The sequence below is a fragment of the Capra hircus genome, chromosome 11 (assembly GCF_001704415.2).
Source record: "Capra hircus breed San Clemente chromosome 11, ASM170441v1, whole genome shotgun sequence".
NCBI lineage: Eukaryota > Metazoa > Chordata > Mammalia > Artiodactyla > Bovidae > Capra > Capra hircus.
The window spans coordinates 85,903,775-85,925,118 of NC_030818.1; the positions used below are offsets into that span (position 1 = coordinate 85,903,775).

General features: G+C 47.0%; 1 protein-coding gene across 20 annotated transcripts in view; it reads right to left on the reverse strand.

Moving 5' to 3' along the window:
- Window positions 1-21,344, reverse strand: part of GREB1 (growth regulation by estrogen in breast cancer 1) — a 128,930-nt gene that overhangs the window by 77,283 nt on the left and 30,303 nt on the right. Inside the window, exons 2-3 of one of the 20 annotated variants that reach the window (XM_018055633.1) lie at window positions 19,131-19,285; window positions 18,758-18,868 (exon numbers count right to left, since the gene is read on the reverse strand). The exons of 15 other annotated variants lie outside the window; for them this stretch is intronic. The gene's annotated coding sequence lies outside the window, so the exon portion shown is untranslated. Of the gene's footprint in view, window positions 1-2,606; window positions 3,412-7,381; window positions 8,316-18,757; window positions 19,286-21,344 lie in introns of those variants that run through there. 4 more of the 20 variants (XM_018055636.1, XM_018055635.1, XM_018055639.1 and 1 more) reach the window with 4 other exon arrangements.

Below are 21,344 nucleotides of genomic sequence, written 5' to 3' on the forward strand. Positions count from 1 at the left end.
TAAACGTTCTTGTTGGTGCTCTGGGAGCCCATTGCTATTGCCAAGTCACTTCAGTCGTGTCCGACTCTGTGTGACCCCATAGACGGCAGCCCACCAGGCTCCCCTGTCCCTGGGATCCTCCAGGCAAGAACACTGGAGTGGGTTGCCATTTCCTTCTCCAATGCATGAAAGTGAAAAGTGAAAGTGAAGTCGCTCAGTCATGTCCGACTTAGCGACGCCATGGACTGCAGCCTTCCAAGCTCCTCCATCCATGGGATTTTCCAGGCAAGGGTACTGGAGTGCGGTGCCATTGCCTTCCTGCAATTACTCATAGGAGACTTCCCAGGTGGCGCTATTGGTAAAGAACCCGCCTAACAATGCAGGAGATGTACAAGACTGGGGTGCGATACCTGGGCTGGGATGATCCCCTGGAGGAGGAAATGGCAATCCCTCTGGTTTTCTTCCCTGGCAAATCCCATGGACAGAGACGCCAGTCAGGCTACAGTCCATGGGGTCGTAAACAGCTGGACATGACTGGAGAGACTTGGCACCCATTCATAGAAGATTCTACCCATACTCACTGAACCATATGACTGACCTTATAAAGTCCCTATTACAGTACTTACATATGCAGTTTACATATACAGTATAGGCTTCCCCAGTGGCTCAGCAGTCAAGAATCCACTGCAATTCAGGAGACATAAGAGACGTGGGTTTGATCCCTAGGTCAGGAAGATCCCTTGGAGGAGGGCATGGCAACCCACTCCAGTATTCTTGCCTGGAGAATCCCATGGACAGAGGAACCTGGAGGGCTACAGTCCATGGGGTCATAAAGAGTCAGGCACGCCTGAAGCAACTTAGCATGCATGCATACATAGACGCAGAATTACATCCAAGGAGAACAAAAAAGAAAATATAAAAACCCCTGTTCATATCTATTTTCTCTAATCATGATATTATTTGTCAGTATATATTTTATAATATACAGAATATACTGGAGTCCATTATGTAATTTATAAATAGACAGATGTGTATATATGTATATGTATATATATACGTACATACATATGGGATTTCACAGGTGGCGCTAGTGGTAAAGAACCCACGTGCAGAAGACATGAGACATGAGTTCAATCCCTGAGTCAGACAATCCCCTGGAGGAGGGCATGGCAACTCTCTCCAGTATTCTTGCCTGGAGAATCCCATGGACAGAGGAGCTTGGTGGGCTACAGACCAAGGGGTTGCAAAGAGTCAGACTGAAGTGACTTAGCACACACATATATTTAGGGGCCAAATTTGAATGAAAGAATAAGAAAACCAACATTTGTTTAGCATCTATTTTGTGCCAGCAGTCATGTGGCCAAAGTACCATTGTCTTCATTTTGCATGAAGAGATTGTGTCTGGGATTTAAAAGAATTTATTGTCTTCATTCACATCTTTATCATTTCCTTTAGCAATGCAACAAAAACCCCAAGAGCATTTTACGTAAGAATCAAAGTAACAGTCATCAATTATTAGGTTCACTTGGTGCAGACCTTTCTCTTGGTTTATGTTTATCATTTATTTCATCATCACCATGGCCCTAAAAATGCACATAGCATGGTTCTCACTTTATATTTTTGGAAACTGAGGCAGGATGAGCTCAAGAGAATGTCCAGAATGTCACATTTGAGACAATTTCAGATTTAGAAGGGCCCTAAGCAAGTGAATCGTGGCTTTTAGTGATTTCAAAAAAGGGAGCATTTTTTTCAAGTTCTTACTGTTTTTATTAATGGTGTCCACTTGTCCAAACATGCCAAACATTTTGGTTAGAAATCTTGGGCTCTTCCTTAGTAGCATTTTACCAAAACGAGGGCTGCCGTGACAAGAAAACACAGCCTCAGCAAATGAAGAGCCCCAAACTTAAAAAGAAACATTTCTAGCCAGACAGAGAAAATCAAGAGCATTTTAAGAATGCTACCTGAAGCCAGGTCTCCCGGAGGGAGGAGGTTGACCAGGCTCACTGCAGCTTCAGAGGAAGAACAAACCAACCAGCTGGCCATCCCCCAGGGTCTGGACAGTGTCCCCTCTCTGACAGCCCGACCAGCTCTTTCCTGGAGATTAAAGCAGGGATTAAACTAGACTCCAGCCCTTCCAAAGAAAAATATGCTAGCACCAGCCTTTCCTTGAAGTGACCTTTTTCTATCTTTACTTTTTAAAGAATAGAATTATCAAAAGTTTTGCCCCAGTGGCAGAAAATCCATTTCACTTTAAAAGCTCACCAGGGGGGTCTCCCTGGTGGTCCAGTGGCTAGGATTCTTGGCTCCGAATGCAGGGAGCCTGGGTTCCATCCCCAGTCGGGAGACTAGATCCCACATGCTGACATTAAAGATCCCATGTGCCACAACTAAGACCTGGTGAAGCTAAATAAATAAATATTAAAAAGAAAAAAGCTCTTCCCTGATGGTCCAGTGGTTAAGACTTCACCTTCTAATGCAGGGGGTGCAAGTTCATTCCCTGGTCAAGGAGCTAAGATGTCTCAGGGCCAAGAAAACAAAACAAAACAGAAGCAGTACTGTAACAAATTCAATAAAGACTTTAAAAAAAGCTCCACATCAAAAACCCTTTAAAACAGAAAAAAGCTCACCAGCACTGACTGGGGACCCTGAAGAGTGCTGTGTCCAGCTTAACTCTGGGTCCACAGTGATTCCGCTGTTCCTTTCTGAGCACCATGCACTTTGCCTTTTATTGGTCAAGTAACGAGGCACCTCTACTTAAATTAAACCCAGAGCTCCTATCTGTCAACAACAGTTATTAGTTCCCGGAATGGCTGGATCTCACTTCCTGAGATAACACCCAGCTCTGCGTATCCCTGGCTGCTGCACACTGGTCACTCCACTCATAAAAATAAAGCCTGCTGCTCACCCTTCAGAGCCAGCCCTTCCCCACCCAGATCTCACCACGCAGAGCGTGCTGGGCGCAAGCTCTTTGGTTCTAAGCCATACTATCCACTTAGGTCAAAACCAGCAGGACTCTCAGAGACGGCCCTGCAGGTCCCTTTCATTGTGAGATATTAAACCCTTCAGTCAAGTTGGACTTTACCAACTGCAAACAATCTTTCAAATGCAAAAGTGCTCATAATCTGCCTCATTGTTGTTTGATCACTAAGATTTTTTCTGCAACGCCACGGACTGCAGACCTCCAGGCTCCTCTGTCCATGGGATTTCTCAGGCAAGAATACTGGAGGGGAAGTACTTCTACAGGGGATCTTCCCGACCCAGGGATCAAATCTTTGTCTCTGGTGTCTCCTGCACTGGCAGACAGACTCTTTACCACCAGGGAAGCCCCGTAATCTGCCTGCTGAGTAGTAAAAAGCATGTACTTTGGAATAAGACCAACAGCAGCTTAATTTATGACTATGCTCCTTTTGAGCTGTGTGGCCTTGGGTAAGTTACCTAACCTCTCTGAACCTCGATTTCCTCATTTGTAAAATGAAGATAAGGACTTCCCTGGTGGCCCAGTGGCTAGGACTCCTCACTCCCAATGCAGGGGGTCTGGGTTCAATCCCTGGTCAGGGGACTAGATCCCATGTGTCACAACTAAGACCTGTGCAGCCAAAGAAAGAAAGAAAGAGAGTTCTAAAATAAGCATAATACAAATACAAAGCACCTCCCAGAGTGATAACGAGGACTAAGCAAACTAACATGTCTAGGGTTGTTGGCACATAGCAGATTTTAACAAATTCTAGTTTTCTGTCTTAAACTGGAATTCACTGATCATAAATCTCCTTTCTAGATGCCAACTTAGCACATCATAGATCTTGACTTGATTCACTGTATTCCAGTAGCAACAATTAAATCGGCTTCCTTTAGGGGTACATCGATTGCAATGTACCTTTCCAAGGAGATAGGAATCATTTCCACACAGCTTCTCTCCCTTCCTCTCAAGATGTGAAGCTCCTTGACAACAGGAACTGTTCTAGTCACTTCTTTATTTCCCATATAATAAGTCCTAAGAGGAGGCAGAGGGAGAAAGACCGCGTGCTCAAAGTTACAGTGAAGACGGCAGAGATGGAGCATGGTCCTGTGGGAAAGCGGAAAGCGTCGCGTGCAGCCTCGGAAGCCCCCAGGGAGGAACCAAGCAGACACAGAGGAGGTTTCCATTTCAGCCCCCAGGATGTCATCCAGAAAGGGTATTACCTAATGCCCTTCTGATAGCTCAGTTGGTAAAGAATCCGCCTGCAATGTAGGAGACCCAGGTTCGATTCCTGGGTTGGAAGATCCACTGGAGAAGGGATTGGCTACCCACTCCAGTATTCTGAGGCTTCCCTTGCGGCTCAGCTCGTAAAGAATCTGCCTGCAATGTGGGAGACCAATGTTGGGAAGATCCTCTGAAAAAGGGAAAGGCTACCCACTCCAGTATTCTGGCCTGGAGAATTCCATGGAACGTATAGTCCACGGGGCTGCAAACAGTCAGACATGACTGAGCGACTTTCCCTTTCACTCATGCCTCTCTGCCCCAGGTGTTACCTGAACTCACGCGGTTATCTTCTATTCCAAGCAGGGTCAGAGGGGAGCCCTTCCTGTGAGCATCCAAGCACACGACGTACACTTCTGTTCTTTCCTCGTGAACACTCTCCTGCCCCGGGGGCCCTGTTTGTGCCTGATCTTCCCTCGGCTGACACCAAGGCCAAAGGTCACGGCTCCCTCTTCTGCCCCCACCACCCAGCACTCTCACCAGGCTTCAGGTTTCTCCCCCCACAAAGCCACACAGAGTCTGTTTGCCTTCCCCACCTCCACGCAAGCTCCAACTGCCGCAGGGGGCAACCACACTCACTCGCTACCCACAGAACCCAGAACACTTTCTTGGGAGCAGGTCTGCCAAAGGGGCAGCCATCAGCTCTGTTCATTACCCCCAGGCGGCCAGAGAGAGAGACCCATCCTCCACCCAGGGCCACCCCTGGGCTCAAAGAGAAGACACGGCCAGAGGTCTGGAAGGTCTCAGGCCCGAGGTCAGACAGCTGGGTCTCTCCTAAGACACTGATTAACAACTCCGTGTCTGTTCTCTGCCTCCCAAGTGAGAAGCAGAGAACCTCCCTCTTAGATTCGTGGTTTGACCTGCAACGCTTAAACAGTCTAATTTGGATTCACAGCAGAAACATTTCATTTCCCCTTGGAGCTCAGGGTGAAAGTGAAAGCCACAGAGTCCCTGACCTGCAGAAACTCGCAGGTAGGGAGGAGAGTGCAGGTAAACAAGGCCGTGTGACCCTTGCCTCAGCAGGGATTTAGGCAAGAGGGCAGCTCTGAAGGAAACGAGATGGGTGGGGAGGTTCTGACTCAGGTCAGTCTTGGGGCGACTCTGAGAAGAGCTGAGTCCGGGGATGAGCACAGGTTTGCCAGCCAGAGAGAAGGAAGGGCATTTGGGCAGGAGGTGGGCAACACACGCAGGTGGGACCCTGGGGGGTGACACCTACGTGTGACTGGTGATGCACGTCCTTCCAGATGATGGAGCGCAAGCATAGAGGGTGACGAGGGCCAGTCTAGACTGAGCCTTGCGTACACAGTCAGGTTGAACCCGGCAGAGTCAGGCAAGGACTTTAAGCCGGCCGGAACAGACTGCCTGGGAGAGAGATTGCCTAGGCTTCCTAAGGAGGAATGTAGGAGAATATTACAATATGTTGAAACTCCAGAGGGAATAGCCTGAAAGGTGGCTCAGAGGGTAAAGCCTGGTGGCTCTGCCTGTGATATGGGAGACCCAGGTTCGATCCCTGGGTCGGGAAGATCCCCTGGAGAAAGAAATGGCAACCCACTCCAGTGTTCTTGTCTGGAGAATCCCATAGACAGAGGAGCCTGGTGGGCTATAGTCCATGGAGTCACAGAGTTGGACATGACTGAGCGACTTCACTTCACTTCACTTCACTTCACTTCAAGAGGGCACAAAGCCTGGCTCACACGGAGGCTGAATAATGGGGAGACAGGACTTAGAAAGAGGAAGAGGCCAGAGGTGGTGTCGCCATCACGGTGCTGGAGGACAGAGGCCAGGGGATGTCAGAGGAGCTCAGTGCACCCTCCAGCTATCCCCTTGCTCGCATTCTGTTCCCTCACAAGCATCCACCGAGCTACATGCAAAGCCTCACGTGGAGAGGGCACCACGGCAGAGAAGAAAACAGCCGTACCCGGGAGTGCAGACTGGAGTTCAAGTCCGCGAGAGAGAAAATGCATCCATGACCTCCGAGAGGTTGGTCTTCCATTCCCTCTGCCATCTGCCTCCGCTCTGAGTCGCACCCAAAGCACACCGGAGGACCTCAGACCCTCCCACTCAGCCCTTTCTGAGAGACGGCCCTCTCCCAGAATCCCTGCTGACCTCAGGGCCTCTCGGAAGGTAAGCGACCCGGCCCTACCAGAGTCAGCCTCCCAGACTCCAGCTCAGGTCTGAGCTGCCACGGATCCCTGTTCCTTCCTCCTCCCTCATCCCTACAGAGAAAGCTAAGAATCTTTCAGCCAACACACAAGAATGACAACTTTTCTCTGATGAGCCCAAAGTTTCAGAAAACAAAACCAAAAGCAAAGGCCTCTCAAGACGACATTCCCATGTCCTTGGTGGGCCCTCCAATAGGAAAGTGGGCGTGATGCTCAAGGAGCGTAGGGAGAGTCAGCCCCGTATATATGATATGGCTATAAACGCATTCAGGCTGCAGGATGGCATCCTATAAACTCTTTGAGGTCTTCCTGGCAGGAAACACCATTCTCATGCAGATTTCTGAGATTTTCCCTCGAGGAACTCATAAACTCCACAGGTGTTGTTAAAGGAAGAAAAGCAGGCTGCGGGTTTGACTTCTGTCTAATCTGTTGTTTCTCTAACCAGGGCTGGTCCTGCCCCACAAAACCACCGCAGCACCACGCCATCCAGACATCTGTCCACACAATGCCAGGTGGCGCTCCCTCTGGGACCTTCCTTAAGGCGCTCTGGAATGGAGCCACAAAGCCAACACGATGTCCCCACCCCCTGGCTGCTGGGAGAACTGAAAGGGGAGAGAAGCACCTTCAGAATAAAGCCAGGGAAGATTTGCAGGGAGGAAGAAACTACAGGGGAAAAAACCTCTTTCCAGAGCCCACCAGGCAGGATCCACAGAGTGCGGCTCATTTCCTTAGCAATTATAATCCGACTCCCTGCCGATTTGGGTCCACCTTGTGCAAAACTAAATAGCTCCAATCCCTTCATTTCCAACAACAACAAAAAAAATCAGGAAACAAATAGATTCACTCAGCTTACTAAAAAGACAAACACTTTGCCATTTTTCTGGTTGACACAGGCCAGGGCCATCTTATTCATAAGCCAGAAAGCCAGGGCCCACCTCTCCAACACCGCCCTCCAGCCGCCCCCAAAGCGGGCACTCCATTCCCAACATCGAACACACTGTACCTTACAAGAAGCTGGTCATTTCAGGCAGCCAGAAAGCACCCAGCCAAGAGCAGGCTGAGCCCAGTGGAGGGCGAGCGCTTGCCGAGCCCCCACCTCCCGGACTCTGCCTTTGATCATGCAGGGAGCCCTCAGTGCCCCCGAGAACAGTGCCAAGTATTCGGGCAGCCTGACACCCTGGTTCCCCAGCCCCTGCCCAGGGAGGCAGAGGCGGGCCAAGCCAGCCCACAGGAAGGTTCCAAAGGCAGTATCTGCTCCTGGGGCTACAACAACAACCAGGAGGAAAAAAAAAAAAAAGAAAGCGGCAGCAGACTTTCCAAGTTGAGCTCCATCTGCCCCAGGCTCCTGCTGGGTCAGATGGCAAATGCCACGGTTTTCCATCTTCTTAGCACTGAAGTGTTTTGCTGGGTCAGAGTGCTCTCCATGCAGGTACATACCAATCTGTTGGTCTGACCACCAGCAGTTAAACCCAGTCTTTTCAAACATGAAAGTTTTGTGCTTGGCGTGGAACCACGTCTTCTCGCGCAGAGAACAAAGGGTCAGGGATGCGCGCAGGTTCTGCCCCGGGGAACCGGGCAGCCCGCGTGGCCCCTGGAAGACAGCAGGTGTGGTCCCGACCCGGGGAGGCACGCGCCCTTCCAAAGAGCCTCCTCGGGCTGGGGACACACAGGAGGGGACACACCCGCTCAGAAGTTCCCCCAAGAGTCAGAGAGGCTCGTTTTCAGACTTCTGTTCTGAAGTCATTTCTACCCCTCTGGACATCATGGAAAACAACAGCTCTCATCTGTATCTTCCTACACATTCCGGTTGCAGCTGATGTTTGGAAATCGGGGAATCTTGCTCAAATCCTAACTGGAAAGGGGAAGACAAGAAGTCATGGGTGCCCCCCTCGTATGTGCCCGATCCCTTTAACTTTGATTTTTATTTTCTTTCCAGGGTTTTCCATTTGCTAGACAAGGTGACTTGGCCAGGATCCAAGGGATCCCAGTCATCTGCCTTTTGTGACAAAGCCCAATTCGGGATTATTCTTGTTTGCTGTCTCAGACAGCAACGAGAGTTCTCAGCTGCTTCAAGGTTCAGTGTTCAAAACAACCATGGATGGCGTGGAAGGAAGAGCCCTGTGTCACAGACCTATTGCTCCAGGCTGAGCTCTTACTCCCGAGCAAGGCAGGTGACAACCCACCTGTCTCCAGGTCTTCAAGGACAGGTAGGGTAGCGCCCCCTGGTGGCCCTGCTTGAGCGATGCTGCGGGAATCCCCGTCCCCGCCCCCCACCCCACCCACACACCCGGCAAACCCTGACCGGGCTTCTCTCAAGGGGCGGGACCTGGGGGAGGAAATCACATCTGAGGACCCGGGGGACTGAAGTGACCCTGCTTTAAGGGCCTACACGGTCCACCACTCAGAGCCCTGTCACGGTGTTAAAACCACAGAAACATCCAACAGGAAAGGAAGGCTTCATGCAGTCTCCAATAACCGTATGCACGTACTTTTTTTTTTTTTTTTAACAAGGTAAAGGCTATTCTTAGATGTTTAACTATAAAGAGATATAGGAAAAAAAAAGATCTTTCTCAATTTTATGAGCTTTCGAGATAATTAATTTTCATGCCTTAAGGTATATAACTTAAAAAATGTAAACACAATGCTGCCTTGTTTATGATCTAATTAATGTAATCAAAGCAACAATCCACAAGGAAGTGGCTTTGTGAATGAAGTTTTTAAATGATATGGATACATTCAGGATGCACCGTTTGGCAAGAAAAAGATTTTAAATTGTTACAGAAATAGAAAGAGAGAAATACATATATACACATATATGTCATATAAAGCATATGATATTTTATTATAGAAAGAGACATCTAGTGGGGGTGGGGCGGCACATCCCGGGTGGCTCAGTAGTAAAGAATCCGCCTGCCAGTGCAGGAGATGTAAGAGACTCAGGTTCAATCCCTGGGGTGGGAAGACTCCCCGGGAGGAGGAAATGGCAACCCACTCCAGTATTCTTGCCTGGGAAGTCCCTTGCACAGAGGAGCCAGACGGGCTACAGTCCATGGAGTCACAAAGAGTCGGACACAACTTGGCAACTAGACAACAAAAGCAACATATCTAGAGATACCTTGGGTTTGACCCTGGCTTGGGTTTCAGTTCTGACTTAATGAACATTTGTCCCTGAGCCACTTCCCTAACCTTTTGTGTCTTGGTTTCCGCAATCTGAAAGAAAGGATAAAAGTATCAGTTTCTTAGGGGTGTTGTGTGGATTCCATGAATGAATATGCAGAGGGTACTCAGAACAGTGAAGGGCACATATGAAATACTAACGGTATAGGCCATGAATGGTATAGGCCAATGAATATTCATTAGAAGGACTGATGCTGAAGCTGAAACTCCAATATTTTGGCCACCTGATGCAAAGAACTGACTCAGTGCAAAAGACCCTGATGCTGGGCAAGATTGAAGGCAGGAGGAGAAGGGGACCTCAGAGGATGAGATCGTTGGATGGCATCACTGACTTGATGGACATGAGTTTGAGCAAGTTCCAGGAGTTGGTGATGGACAGTGAAGCCTGGCGTGCTGCAGTCCACAGGGTCACAAAGAGTTGGACATGACTGAGCAACTGAACTGAACTGAAGGCCATGATAAGAGTGAAACAATTCAAGATGTTTTTAATGCTTCTTTAACCTTTTCTATAATTTGCTCATTTTAAACTGACATAAATTATCATCATCATGAGGAGAAAATTAGCAAAGAAGGAATTGCCTTCATCGGGCCTGTATTACATACCTTTGAACTGACTGTGCTTTCCTGCTGCTGTCAAAATAGGCTTTTGATGTGAAAATAACAGAGGTGCCTGCACAGGAGAGCTCACCCGAGTGTCAGCTCCGATGGGTATGTCTGGAAGAGCCTTCCTTCCAAATTTACACCTGCACATCTATGCTCAGTGTCCGTGTATCTCCTTGCCATAAACCCCTCTCTTCTATTTCATATCAAATACTGTTCATCCCACCTCCTGGCCAGATCCCCTCCACCTTATATACGACAAGGATGGATAAACTCACCACGTGTGTGTGTGTTAGTAGGTCAGTGGTGTCCAACTCTTTGCGACCCCATGAACTGTAGCCTGCCAGGTTCCTCTGTCCATGGGATTCTCCAGGCAAGAATACTGGAGCAGGTTACCATTTCCTTCTCCAGGGGATCTTCCTGACTCAGGGATTGAACCATCTCCTTGCGTTGCAGGCAGATGCTTTAACATCTGAGCCACCAGGGAAGCCCCTAGATTCACCAAACTAGCAGCCAACTGTGTTGGCTTTTTTGTGTGTGACCACAAAGGCTGGAAGTGATGACCTTCAGAAGGCAAAAAGTCTCCACCTGTGCAACAGAACCTCCTGGAGACCATGGTTACTACCACTAATGAACAAAGATGCCTTGGCTTTTGCAAACCATTACCCTGAGAGTTTTTAGATCACTTACTCCTACCAGCTGTGAGGGTCTGCTACTGCCTGACGCTGACTGCTCACAACTCCAGCATGGTGAGCATGGGAAGCCCTTATACCTCGTTCATGACATGAACTCCTACTCATCCTTCAAAACCTACCCCAAAAGTCGCCTGTGTTGTGTGATGGACCTGACCTCCCTTAAGAGACCTGAGCATTTCTGTCTTTGTTTAGGTTTAACGAAACTCCAGAAACCAGACTGGAGAGAAGATTTGTGGCTGATACAGGGGGAGTAATGAGAGGAAGCTGGTTGGCCTTACAGAAACCCAGACTCGGGGTTTAGCCGAAAACAGGGGACTTCTTTGAAATGCTGTATACAGAGCACTTGGCTCCTCCACGTCCCACTCGACGGCCACATGTAGAATTCCAGGACTCAGGTGGTGCCCCCCTGGCAAAACATGAAATCAATTAAACTGAATCAACCGAGGAGAACTAGGGCCACTAATAGAGATACAGTCTAGTATTTAGAGGCCTCCAAAATGCTGTCCTGAGCACCCAAAAATCAACACCTGACAGTCCACAAGCTCCACCTATGGGTGCAAATCTCCCAGCCAACTTTCTCTTTTTAAAACACACATGAAGATCCAAGGGTCACCTGGCGTCTGAAGAAAGACCAAAGCATGACAAGAACATCCAGGAGAAGAAAAAATACTAAAGCAGCCAGAGAAAGAAAACTGGGATATATAAAGGATTAAAAACAAAACCTATAATTATAATCCTCTGAGAGATCTGGAGGGGTGGGCATACTTTGTCACCCAGTCCATTCAGTGAGAGACTCGAAAATCATAGAGGAAGGCGTCTTAGAAGTGACCCCTGGTCCATCCTCCGGTTTAGAGCCAAGGGAGGGTCTTAATCCTTTGAGGTTACTGTAAAAAAACACCATAGACTGGATGGCTCAGAAAACAAACATTTATTTCTTCAGTTCTGGCGGCTGGGAGACCCACGACCAAGGTGCCAACAGATTTGGTATCTGGTGAGAGCTCATTTTTTGGCTCATGGATGGACCAGCTTCTCACTATGTCCTCAGATGTCAGAGGAGATGAGGGAGCTTTCTAATGCGTCTTTTTAAAGGGCATCCATGCCATTCCCGAAGGTGCCACCCACATGCCCTCATCACCTCCCCAAGGCCCCAACTCCCAGTACCATCACATCAAAGATTAGATTTCAACATGTGAATCTGAGTGGGGAGGACACATGTATTTAGTCCCCAGTGGGGACCCCTGGCTACCTAGAGAGCTGAATGGAAAAGCCCCAGGTATGGGAGCCACACACATTTCCACGTCAGTGAGTTCTGCTACACCTCTTGTTTTTAAACCACAGATATGTACCAACAGATTAATAAATTACAGAACAACTTGAAAACTTTGTGCATTTTGTGTGCCCTTGGTATAATTTACTTGGCAAGAAACACTAAGGTGAATGCAGAAAAAAGGTGCCCAGCTGAAGTGAGCTGCTTAAGGAAGACACCAAGCCACACAACTCCAACACCCACCAGCCACCTCCAATCTCGGTATCTATGACGAACCACAGCCATCTGTCTCTGGTGTTAGAACTTTCCATATGATTCCACATCTCTCTCCTTCCTCTCCTTCACAGTAACTCACAATTGCCAACCTTTCCCATGAGTACTTCTGCACACAAAACTCCATTCATCTTGTACTTCCAAGTCAAGCTCCATATTTATTGCAGCCTTTATGTATTTCTTGACCATTTCTCATATGTAGAATTCTGCTTCCCTTTTTTTTTTTTTTTTCTTTTTTTGGCCAAGCAGGATCTTAATTCCTTGACCAGGGATCAAAGGGGCTTCCCTGGATTCTCAGAGGTAAACAATCCACCTGCAATGCAGAAGGGACAGGAGATTCAGGTTCGATCCGTGGGTTGGGAAGATCCCCTGGAGGAGGGCATGGCAACCCACTCCAGTATTCTTGCTTAGAGAATCCCATGGACAGAGGAGCCTGGCGGGCTTCCAGTCCATGGGGTTGCAAAGAGCCAGACACAGCTGAGCGACTGAACGCGCGCACACACACACTGGGATAGAACCCACGCCCCCTGCATTGGGAGTAAGGACTCTTAACCACTGGGCCACCAGGGAAGTCCTCTGTGCTTCCCTTTTCTATTAGGCATTTACCTTTTTTTTTCAATGTGTCATTGATTAAATTTTTGAGTTCTATGCCTATAATGCCAACTTTCCCATAACTCCTGTGGTTTTCATTGTGCAATTTTTTATGACTCAGTAATTTTTAGAAACTTGTCGCATTATTTCAGAAGCGACCGTGTGACTGTATTTCTGTATCCAAACTACATTTTTAGGAGTTCTTTGATCCTTGGGGTGAGGCGGGGTCGGGGGGGTGCACACAGACAGACATGGCAAGCTGATTCTGTTTTGGAAAATTTGGTCACTATCATCGAACAGCATACCAGTCATGCCAAGCTCTTTCTGGCAACCCCAAATCTTTCATCAACTCCTTGGCCTTTTCCCTGCACTGAGCTGGAATCTCTTCCTGGGACAGAGCCAGTTGTTGGGTTTGTTAGTATAAAAGAAATCTGTGTATCATCTGGGTTCCCCACCCCCGCCCCCATCGAATACAAAATAAAATTCAAGCATAATTAATGAAATCTCCATTCTTGGCTTGTGTTTACAGGAAAAGCTGCTATGGCGCCAGTGCTTGGGTTCCCATCCGCCCCTCACTCATCAGTTGCTGTGTGACCTCAGGAAGCTCCTGCATCCTCTCTGAGCTCCTTTCCTCCCCCATAAACAGAGATAACAGGGCTTACTTCAAAGGGGTTCTGTGAGTTTTAAGTAAGATAATGTATTTAGCACAGTGACTGACACTTAAGTATTTTTCCCTTTGTTTTTTTACTATGTCAAGCTGATCTTTTGGCTGATTACAAACCTATTCCCTCATCCATGTCTTATGTTATTTGCCTACACTGAAATCTCCTCCCCTCCTCCACTGCTACTCAAATTTGGAGCTTAAAAATGGAAAAAAAATAATAATTGGGTGGTAACAAACTTTTAAGTTTTTGGCTCATACTGGCTAGGTCTTCTCTTTAGCAGTTCCCTTCCATTACCTTGCAGTAATAATTCAATCACTCATTCAACATGCCTAGCTTACATATACTGGGTATTTTAGTGACTTAACTTTCCAGAAAAGACCCTGATACTGTGAAAGACTGGGGGCAAAAGGAGAAGGGGGTGGCAGAGGACAAGATGGTTACATAATATCACTGACTCAACAGACAAGAGCTTGAGCAAACTTGGGGAGATTGTGAAGAACAGAGAAGCCTGGTGTGCTGCAGTCCATGGGGTTGGAAAGAGTCAAACACGACTTAATGACTGAAAAACAACAATTTTCCAGAGGCTGTTTTCTCAGCAAAATGAGGATAATAACACCTATATCATTAGATTGTTGGAGGGCTTCAATGACACCAAGAGACCATAAAGCACATTTCGTACTGTCTAGCACATAGTCGGTGCTCAAAAACGGTAGCTTTTATTGGTATTGCCATGATGAAAAATGACTAAGCCATAGCCCTGCTCTAAGGAAGCTTAAATCCTGATAAACATGAAGACCTCTCCCCACTACACTAGTGCAGCCAAGCAGATCCTCTGCTGAGAAGATCTGCAAACTTCTCTCCTCCTACAAATCCAAACAAGCTGGAGCAAATGTTCTACTGGCGACTAAACAATGAGTCTGATTAGCACATATGAGTACATATGACTGAAAAGGCAGCAAGCTAGCTTAGGTATGATTCATCGCTGTCTGCCGCAGTAATTAGAAGTATTTTGGTTGGTTCTAGGTCAGAATGACCCAGTTACTGCACTTTTTTTTTTTTCATTGCTAAAGTTTGTGGTGAACCTTAAAACAAAAGCTAAAGGCTTAGGAAAAGATAATTCCTTTATGGCTTTCGCTCAGAGGCAGGACTTCATCAGCTCTGCCTTTCAGAAGCAAGATTCTAGCCAAGAAGCTGTTAATGCTCCATCTCTCATTTTACTAGACACAGGAATAATATTCATGGAGGCTCCAGACTGGAGCTCCTGGAAGCCTATTCTGCCCATCTGTTTCCCAAGCTCCTAGGACAAAATAACAATAACCATGAGAGTGTTTATTGATGAGGTATAGGCGATAACCAGTAGTCACGAACAGGTATAAGAGTTGGACCATAAAGAAAGCTGCTGCTGCTGCTGCTGCTGCCAAGTCGCTTCAGTCATGTCTGACTCTGTGCGACCCCATAGACAGCACCCACCAGGATCCCCCATCCTTGGGATTCTCCAGGAAAGAACACTGGAGTGGGTTGCCATTTCCTTCTCCAATGCCTGAAAGTGAAAAGTGAAAGTGAAGTCGCTAAGTCTTAGCGACCCCATGGACTGTAGCCTACCAGGCTCCTCCGTCCATGAGATTTTCGTACTGGTGTGGGGTGCCATTACCTTCTCCAAAAGAAAGCTGAGTGTTGAAGAATTGATGCTTTCAAATTGTGATGCTCTTGAGAGTCCCTTGGAAGCAAGGAGATCATACCTGTCAATCCTAAAGGAAATCAACCCTGACTATTCATTGCGGGGAGGGCTGTTGAAGTTAAAGCTCCAATACTTTGGCCACCCAATGCAATACTTTGGCCACCTGATGCAAAGAGCCAACATCTTAGAAAAGACCCTGAGGGTGGGAAAGATGGAAGGCAAAAGGAGAAGGGGACGGCAGAGGATGAGATGATTAGATAGCATCACTGACTCAATGGACATGAATTAGAGCAAACTTCGGGAGATAGTGGAAGACAGAGGAGGCTGGTGTGCTGCAGTCCATGAGGTCGCAAAGACTTAGCAGCTGAAAACCAAAAACAAGGCAAGAAAAAAAAAAAAAAAGGAAAATTAATTACCCCAAATATCTCTCCACCAGTCAGTGAACATTTCCCACTTTATTCTGGCTAACGCTGACTCATTAGCAAGACAGTTTCTTACATATTTAGTATGCCACATTTCAATGACAAAAAGCATGAAATAATGACAGAATGCAGAGAAAGTATATTGCATCCTTTTTGACTACTGTAGTGGCAAGTTTTAAATGCATAGGAAAAAGACTGGAAGGAAATACACTGAAATGATAACACTGGATGTTTGGGGAAATGAAATTATGGGCAAAATTTTTTTCTTCCTAATTTTCTGTATTTCCTAAATTTTTTACAAACACATAAGCAACTTCAGCGTGGGGACAGATTACACTCATAAAATTCCATCAAATTGGAGATCCACTTGGAGACAGCACGTATGGAAAAGATGAGAGGACCTGAGTGCTGGAATCACCCTGACCCAACTGCCACTCCCCAGCAAGCCAGTCATCTGACCTCTGCAAAATGAACAGTCCAAGCTACATCATCTCTTTAGCAGCCCACAGCTCCTGCTCAACAGATACTTGTATACTTCAAGTGACAGCACTCACAGGATGAACTGGAAACCCTCCTGGGGCTGAATGGGGAACACACATCCCCAGAGCTGCCCTCCAGTTCCAGGCCTGAGTCACCGTCGGAAGCTGGGAGGGAACCAGGGGCACTTGCCCCCTTAACAGCAGCCCACCACCTGTGTTCTCTTTCTTCTTGCAACCAGACTGACTTCAGAGCCCAACAGAGTTCTGGTCTGGGCTGGGCTGGGCTGGATGGACTTGCACACAGCGTCTCTGGCCCAAAGGAGATCCAGAATGGCCTTCCCTCCACAAAAGCCAAACTCCCCATCCTTCTAGGCCAACCTCAGGGCCCATTGCTTCTAGGAAGCTGTCATGCATTGTTGCAACCTTTCCTCTCACTCCTTCCTGACTTTGAACTGTGCTTATTAAATCTGTGCAAACAGGGACTTCCCAGGTGGTCCAGTGGCTGAGAATCTGCCTTCCACTGCAGAGGATGAGGGTTCAATCCATGGTCAGAGAACTAAGATCCCACATGCCATAGGGCAACTAAGCCCACACGTAGTAACTACTGAGCCCTTGAGTTCTAGAGCCCACGGTCCACAACAAGAGAAGCCTAAGAAGCCTGTGCACCGCAACTAGAGAAAGCTCAAGTGCCAAAACGCACAGCCTGAGTGCTGAAGCAAAGACCCAGCGCAGATACAAAAAGATATTTGTAAATATGTCTGTGATACTCAGTTCAGTTCAGTCACTCAGTCGTGTCCAACTCTTTGCGACCCCAGGGACTGCAGCCCCCCAGGCTCCTCTGCCCACGGAATTTTCCAGGCAAGAATACAGGAGTGAGTTACCATTCTCTTCTCCAGAGGATCTTCCTGACTGTGTCTCCTGCATTGCCAGGCAGATTCTTTATCACTGAGCCACCTGGGAAGCCCAGTCACTGAATCTAATTACTTTCAATCTAAGAAAAGCTATCTGGTCATTCTTTTAGAATAAATATCTATAGCTAGCAAAGAAAACAGTGAAATTTGACAAACATATATCATTTCATATGAGCACTGGTGTTGAAGATTTCTCCTAGAAAATACAGACTTAGTTGCAAGTACTCTTGGCAGACAGCATTGCTTGGCAAAGGGTTTTACAGTCAAACAAGTTTTACAGTTAAAGGGGCTTAGAACTGTCACCCAGTCCAATCCTCTGCCTTATAATAAGAAACTGCTATATTATTTCAAAAACAAAGACTAGAACATTTAATCCAAACAAATAATTCTCCTACTTTCACCTAGTGTGTTTGCACATTATAAATTCTTGCCTTTTATGGATGGATTTGAAAGAGGTTTTGGCCACTCATTAACTCTGATGTAAATGTGAACTTGGAGTAGTGGTAGGTCCCAGCCTTAAAGGGTCGTCATACTTCTGTTCTACCGGAATAGTGACCCCTGGATTCTTCTGATCTGTTTCTCAGACACAGCAGCAAGCACGTGAATTCAGGGCCTTTTCCTAGTGTGGATAGCTGGGAACAGGAGTATCCAGCCCCATGTCCTTTGCACTGCTTCCCTGAGCAAGTTTCTTACTGGATGGAGGTTGATTTTACAGCCTGGGAAAGATGGATTCTGAGATCTTGTGGGTTTCACTCTACTCAACAGCTGTTTTCGTGTCAATGCAGAAAGGAGAAAGATAAGCCTTCAAAAAAGTTAAAGGAAAGGGAAACTAAGGGATTTGGAGGATGCTTATCAGCAGAACAAACAAGGTGGCAGTCTCTGTTCAACTACTGATAGGCTTGGGAGATGGTGACATATGCTGCCTTCCTTCACAACACTCCCCACACCAACGATTCACGCTACAGTGTCTTGTCCCGCTAGACCGTGAACTCCCTGAGGGAAAAGACCACATCTGTGTTGTTGATTACAGACTCTCCAGAGTCCAGCCCATGCTTGGCTGTCTCCACCAGTACTGCGTAATTGAATGAACTTGCTATTTAGAGAGGCTGACCAGCAGAAAAGACAGGTCAGGAGACATGCTGTACACCCAGCCCACCAGGCGCCCAAGTTGACTTTTGGATCAAGTTTCACCACGAGACATTTTCAGCTCCATTAACTTAGTTCCTCATGGAATCATCTACCCAGAGTTACTCTGTGATATTGCAGCATTGGCATTTTTTCAACACCATCATGGAAAAGAGCCATGTGGAACTGGCTTTGGCATTTACTAACAAATTAGGTCCACTGTGTCACAATATCATTTTTATGAGGTCCCAGAATAGAAACTGATTTAAGAATTTAATGGGGGGAGGGAAGTAACAGAAGGGAAGACCTTTGTCCTGAAGAATTGGCATGTTTCTTCTTTTCTTTTAATATACTTACTAGCATTTATCATTTCCCCATTTTGTGCTAATAACTAGATAAACTGACAAATGGGTAAAAAAAAAAGCAATCACTATTTTTACAGAAAACAAAAGCTAGCAGGAAAAAAATAATAACTAATAGTAATATTAACACATACCTGGCTCAGCCTTCAAACTGTTTACCTGGCCATATTCATGCATTAATTGAGTCCAGCCATCAAACATTATAAATAACTGTACTGGGATGGTAGAGGGCAGCACGTGTGTATCTATATGGGAACAATGGGGCAAACGTGAAACTTCCAAATTGGGAAGTTAATAAATATTACCTAAAATTCAACAATTAACCAGTAACAACAAATGTCCTTTAGAAATGGCAGGGGAATTACTAAAAGAATCCATTAAAAGTATTGACAGCTACTGCCTTCCAAGGATAAGATAAGACAGGAAGAAGCAGGCAGCTACAGAGAATAAGACTGTCGTTAGTATTCAATGTATATAATTTTATTTAATCTCCACTAAAACTCTTACTTTACTAATGAGAAAACTAAGGCTCGTAGACATTAACCAAGATTGGACAGCTGCTAGGTAAAGCTCAGACTTTAGTGCAGGCTCACTGAAATCCAAACCACCAAATCTTCCCACTACATTAGGGTCTGCCTCTTATTCTCTTACATTAAAGGAACCTGTGACATAAAGGAAGAAAGCTCTGAGTCACGTAGGCTCATAAAATGCTATATGATATAAAGAAAGAAAAAAAAGTGGCAAAGATGAGGAAGAGTGAAGGACAATGCTTAAAACGATTGATAAAACTAAAGTTACATTAATAATTAATCCACATGAACTCCAGGCCTCAGTGGATCTTTTTTCACTGGAACAAACTAAGTTGGCATTTATAAAAGTGAGTCTCTGATAAAACCTTGCCAAGTCTGACCCCTCCAGGTGACTGGGTACCACATTCTATGGGGCTGGTCTCTGCCTTGATGGGCAGTCCTGGCCTGAGGAGAGATCACTGCACCCGCAAGCAGATGCTTCCCCTCACCACTAGAGGCAGCATTTCTGTGTGAACACAGCCTCCCATGTCTGCTGCACACCCATGTCTGACTCTTTGTGATCCCGTGGACTGTGGCTGGCCAGGCTCCTTTATCCATAGGATTTTTCAGGCAAGAATACTGGAGTAGGTTGCCATTTCCTCCTCCAGGGAATCCTCTTGACCTAGGGATCGAACCCACGTCTCCTGCATTGCAGGTGGATTCTTTACCTTCTGAATCATCAGGGACGCTCCCCATTCCTGTGTCTCTGCCAAAAGCCTAAAGAGGCCCAAGTAAATCTACAGGATATGCCATGATGGAAGGAAATGGGCATAAGAAAGCGAATGTGACCAAGACATCTTTAAAAAGGCCACATGAAACGTGTAAACTGACACAGTCATGTCAGTGTGAGCCCAACCAAGCATCTCACACACCCATCACCATATTAGGTTGCCTGTTACAGAAACCCAGCCACAGTGGCTCAGCCCAAGAGCAGCTCATTCTTCCCACGTAACGAGGACACCTGCAGACAGCTAGTCCAGAGCCAGGGTAGCCTTTTGATAATGGCATTCCCCCCCTGGCTCAAACGGTAAAGAATCTATCTGCAATGCAGGAGACCCGGGTGCAACCCCTGGGTTGGGAATATCCCCTGAAGAAGGGAATGACTCCCCATTCCAGTGTTCTTGTCTGGAGAAATCTATGGACAGAGGAACCTGGCAAGCTACATACAGTCCATGGGGTTGCCAGGAGTCGGACATGACTGAGCGGCTAACACTTTTACTTGTTTTTTTCACTTCAAGACCAAAGCTCCTTCTGCCGTGGAAAGCAGCCTGTGAAGTTCACAGTCCAGCCTGGCAGAAGGGAGAAAAGCAAAGATAAAAGGAGCAGGGCTTCTTCAGCAAGAAAACAAACGTTTTCCCAGAAGTCCCAACCAGTAGATTTCTGCTTATAAAACACTGGCCGGAACCTGTCTTTAGGGCCACCTAGTCTCCAACAGAGCCTAGAAACCTGGGTTTTTACCGGGCACTTTGCTATTGTGAACAAAACCATTAATCGGGTTCCATTAATCAGGAATAAAGAAAGTGATGGACAGAGCTATCTGCCACGGCCGCACTGAGCCCAGCGTTGGTTCAGCCAGTAACAAGAAGACGGGTGCTGTGTTTTGGAAAGCACGGAATGAGAAGTAATGATAAGACCAAAACAGAGCGAGGTGAAATCTGTCCCAGACAATGAGGTCATGCTGACCTTCTGGGGAGACGTGGATGTTCAGACAGAACACAATACCACAAGGCAAATGCAAAAAATATCAAAGCGCTATTTTACAAGGCTGCCGAGGTGGCTATTTTCAGTATTGATTATCCACCTGATAAGGCTGGCACGCGAACTGCCCCCAGAGGATCCTTCTAACCGGGCATCTGACATCATTTTGTTGCATCCTCACGCAGTTCCTGTGAGACCAGCAGGAGGGGAAACGTGAGGGCCAGAGATGAGGTCTTGCCCAAGGACACACAACCAGTAAGAGGCAGAGATGGGATCCGAATGCAGACGGATCATGCTCTTGAGCCTACAGCCATTCCATCTCTCCTCTGGTCCAGTTTAACCTCTGGATAGTGGACACGGGCCTGAGGAGCTGGGCGAGATGCTGCCTCTGTCCTCCCCACCAGATGTCTGCATGCCTAGCCAGACAGAGCTGTCAGATCCCCTCTGAGTCTAA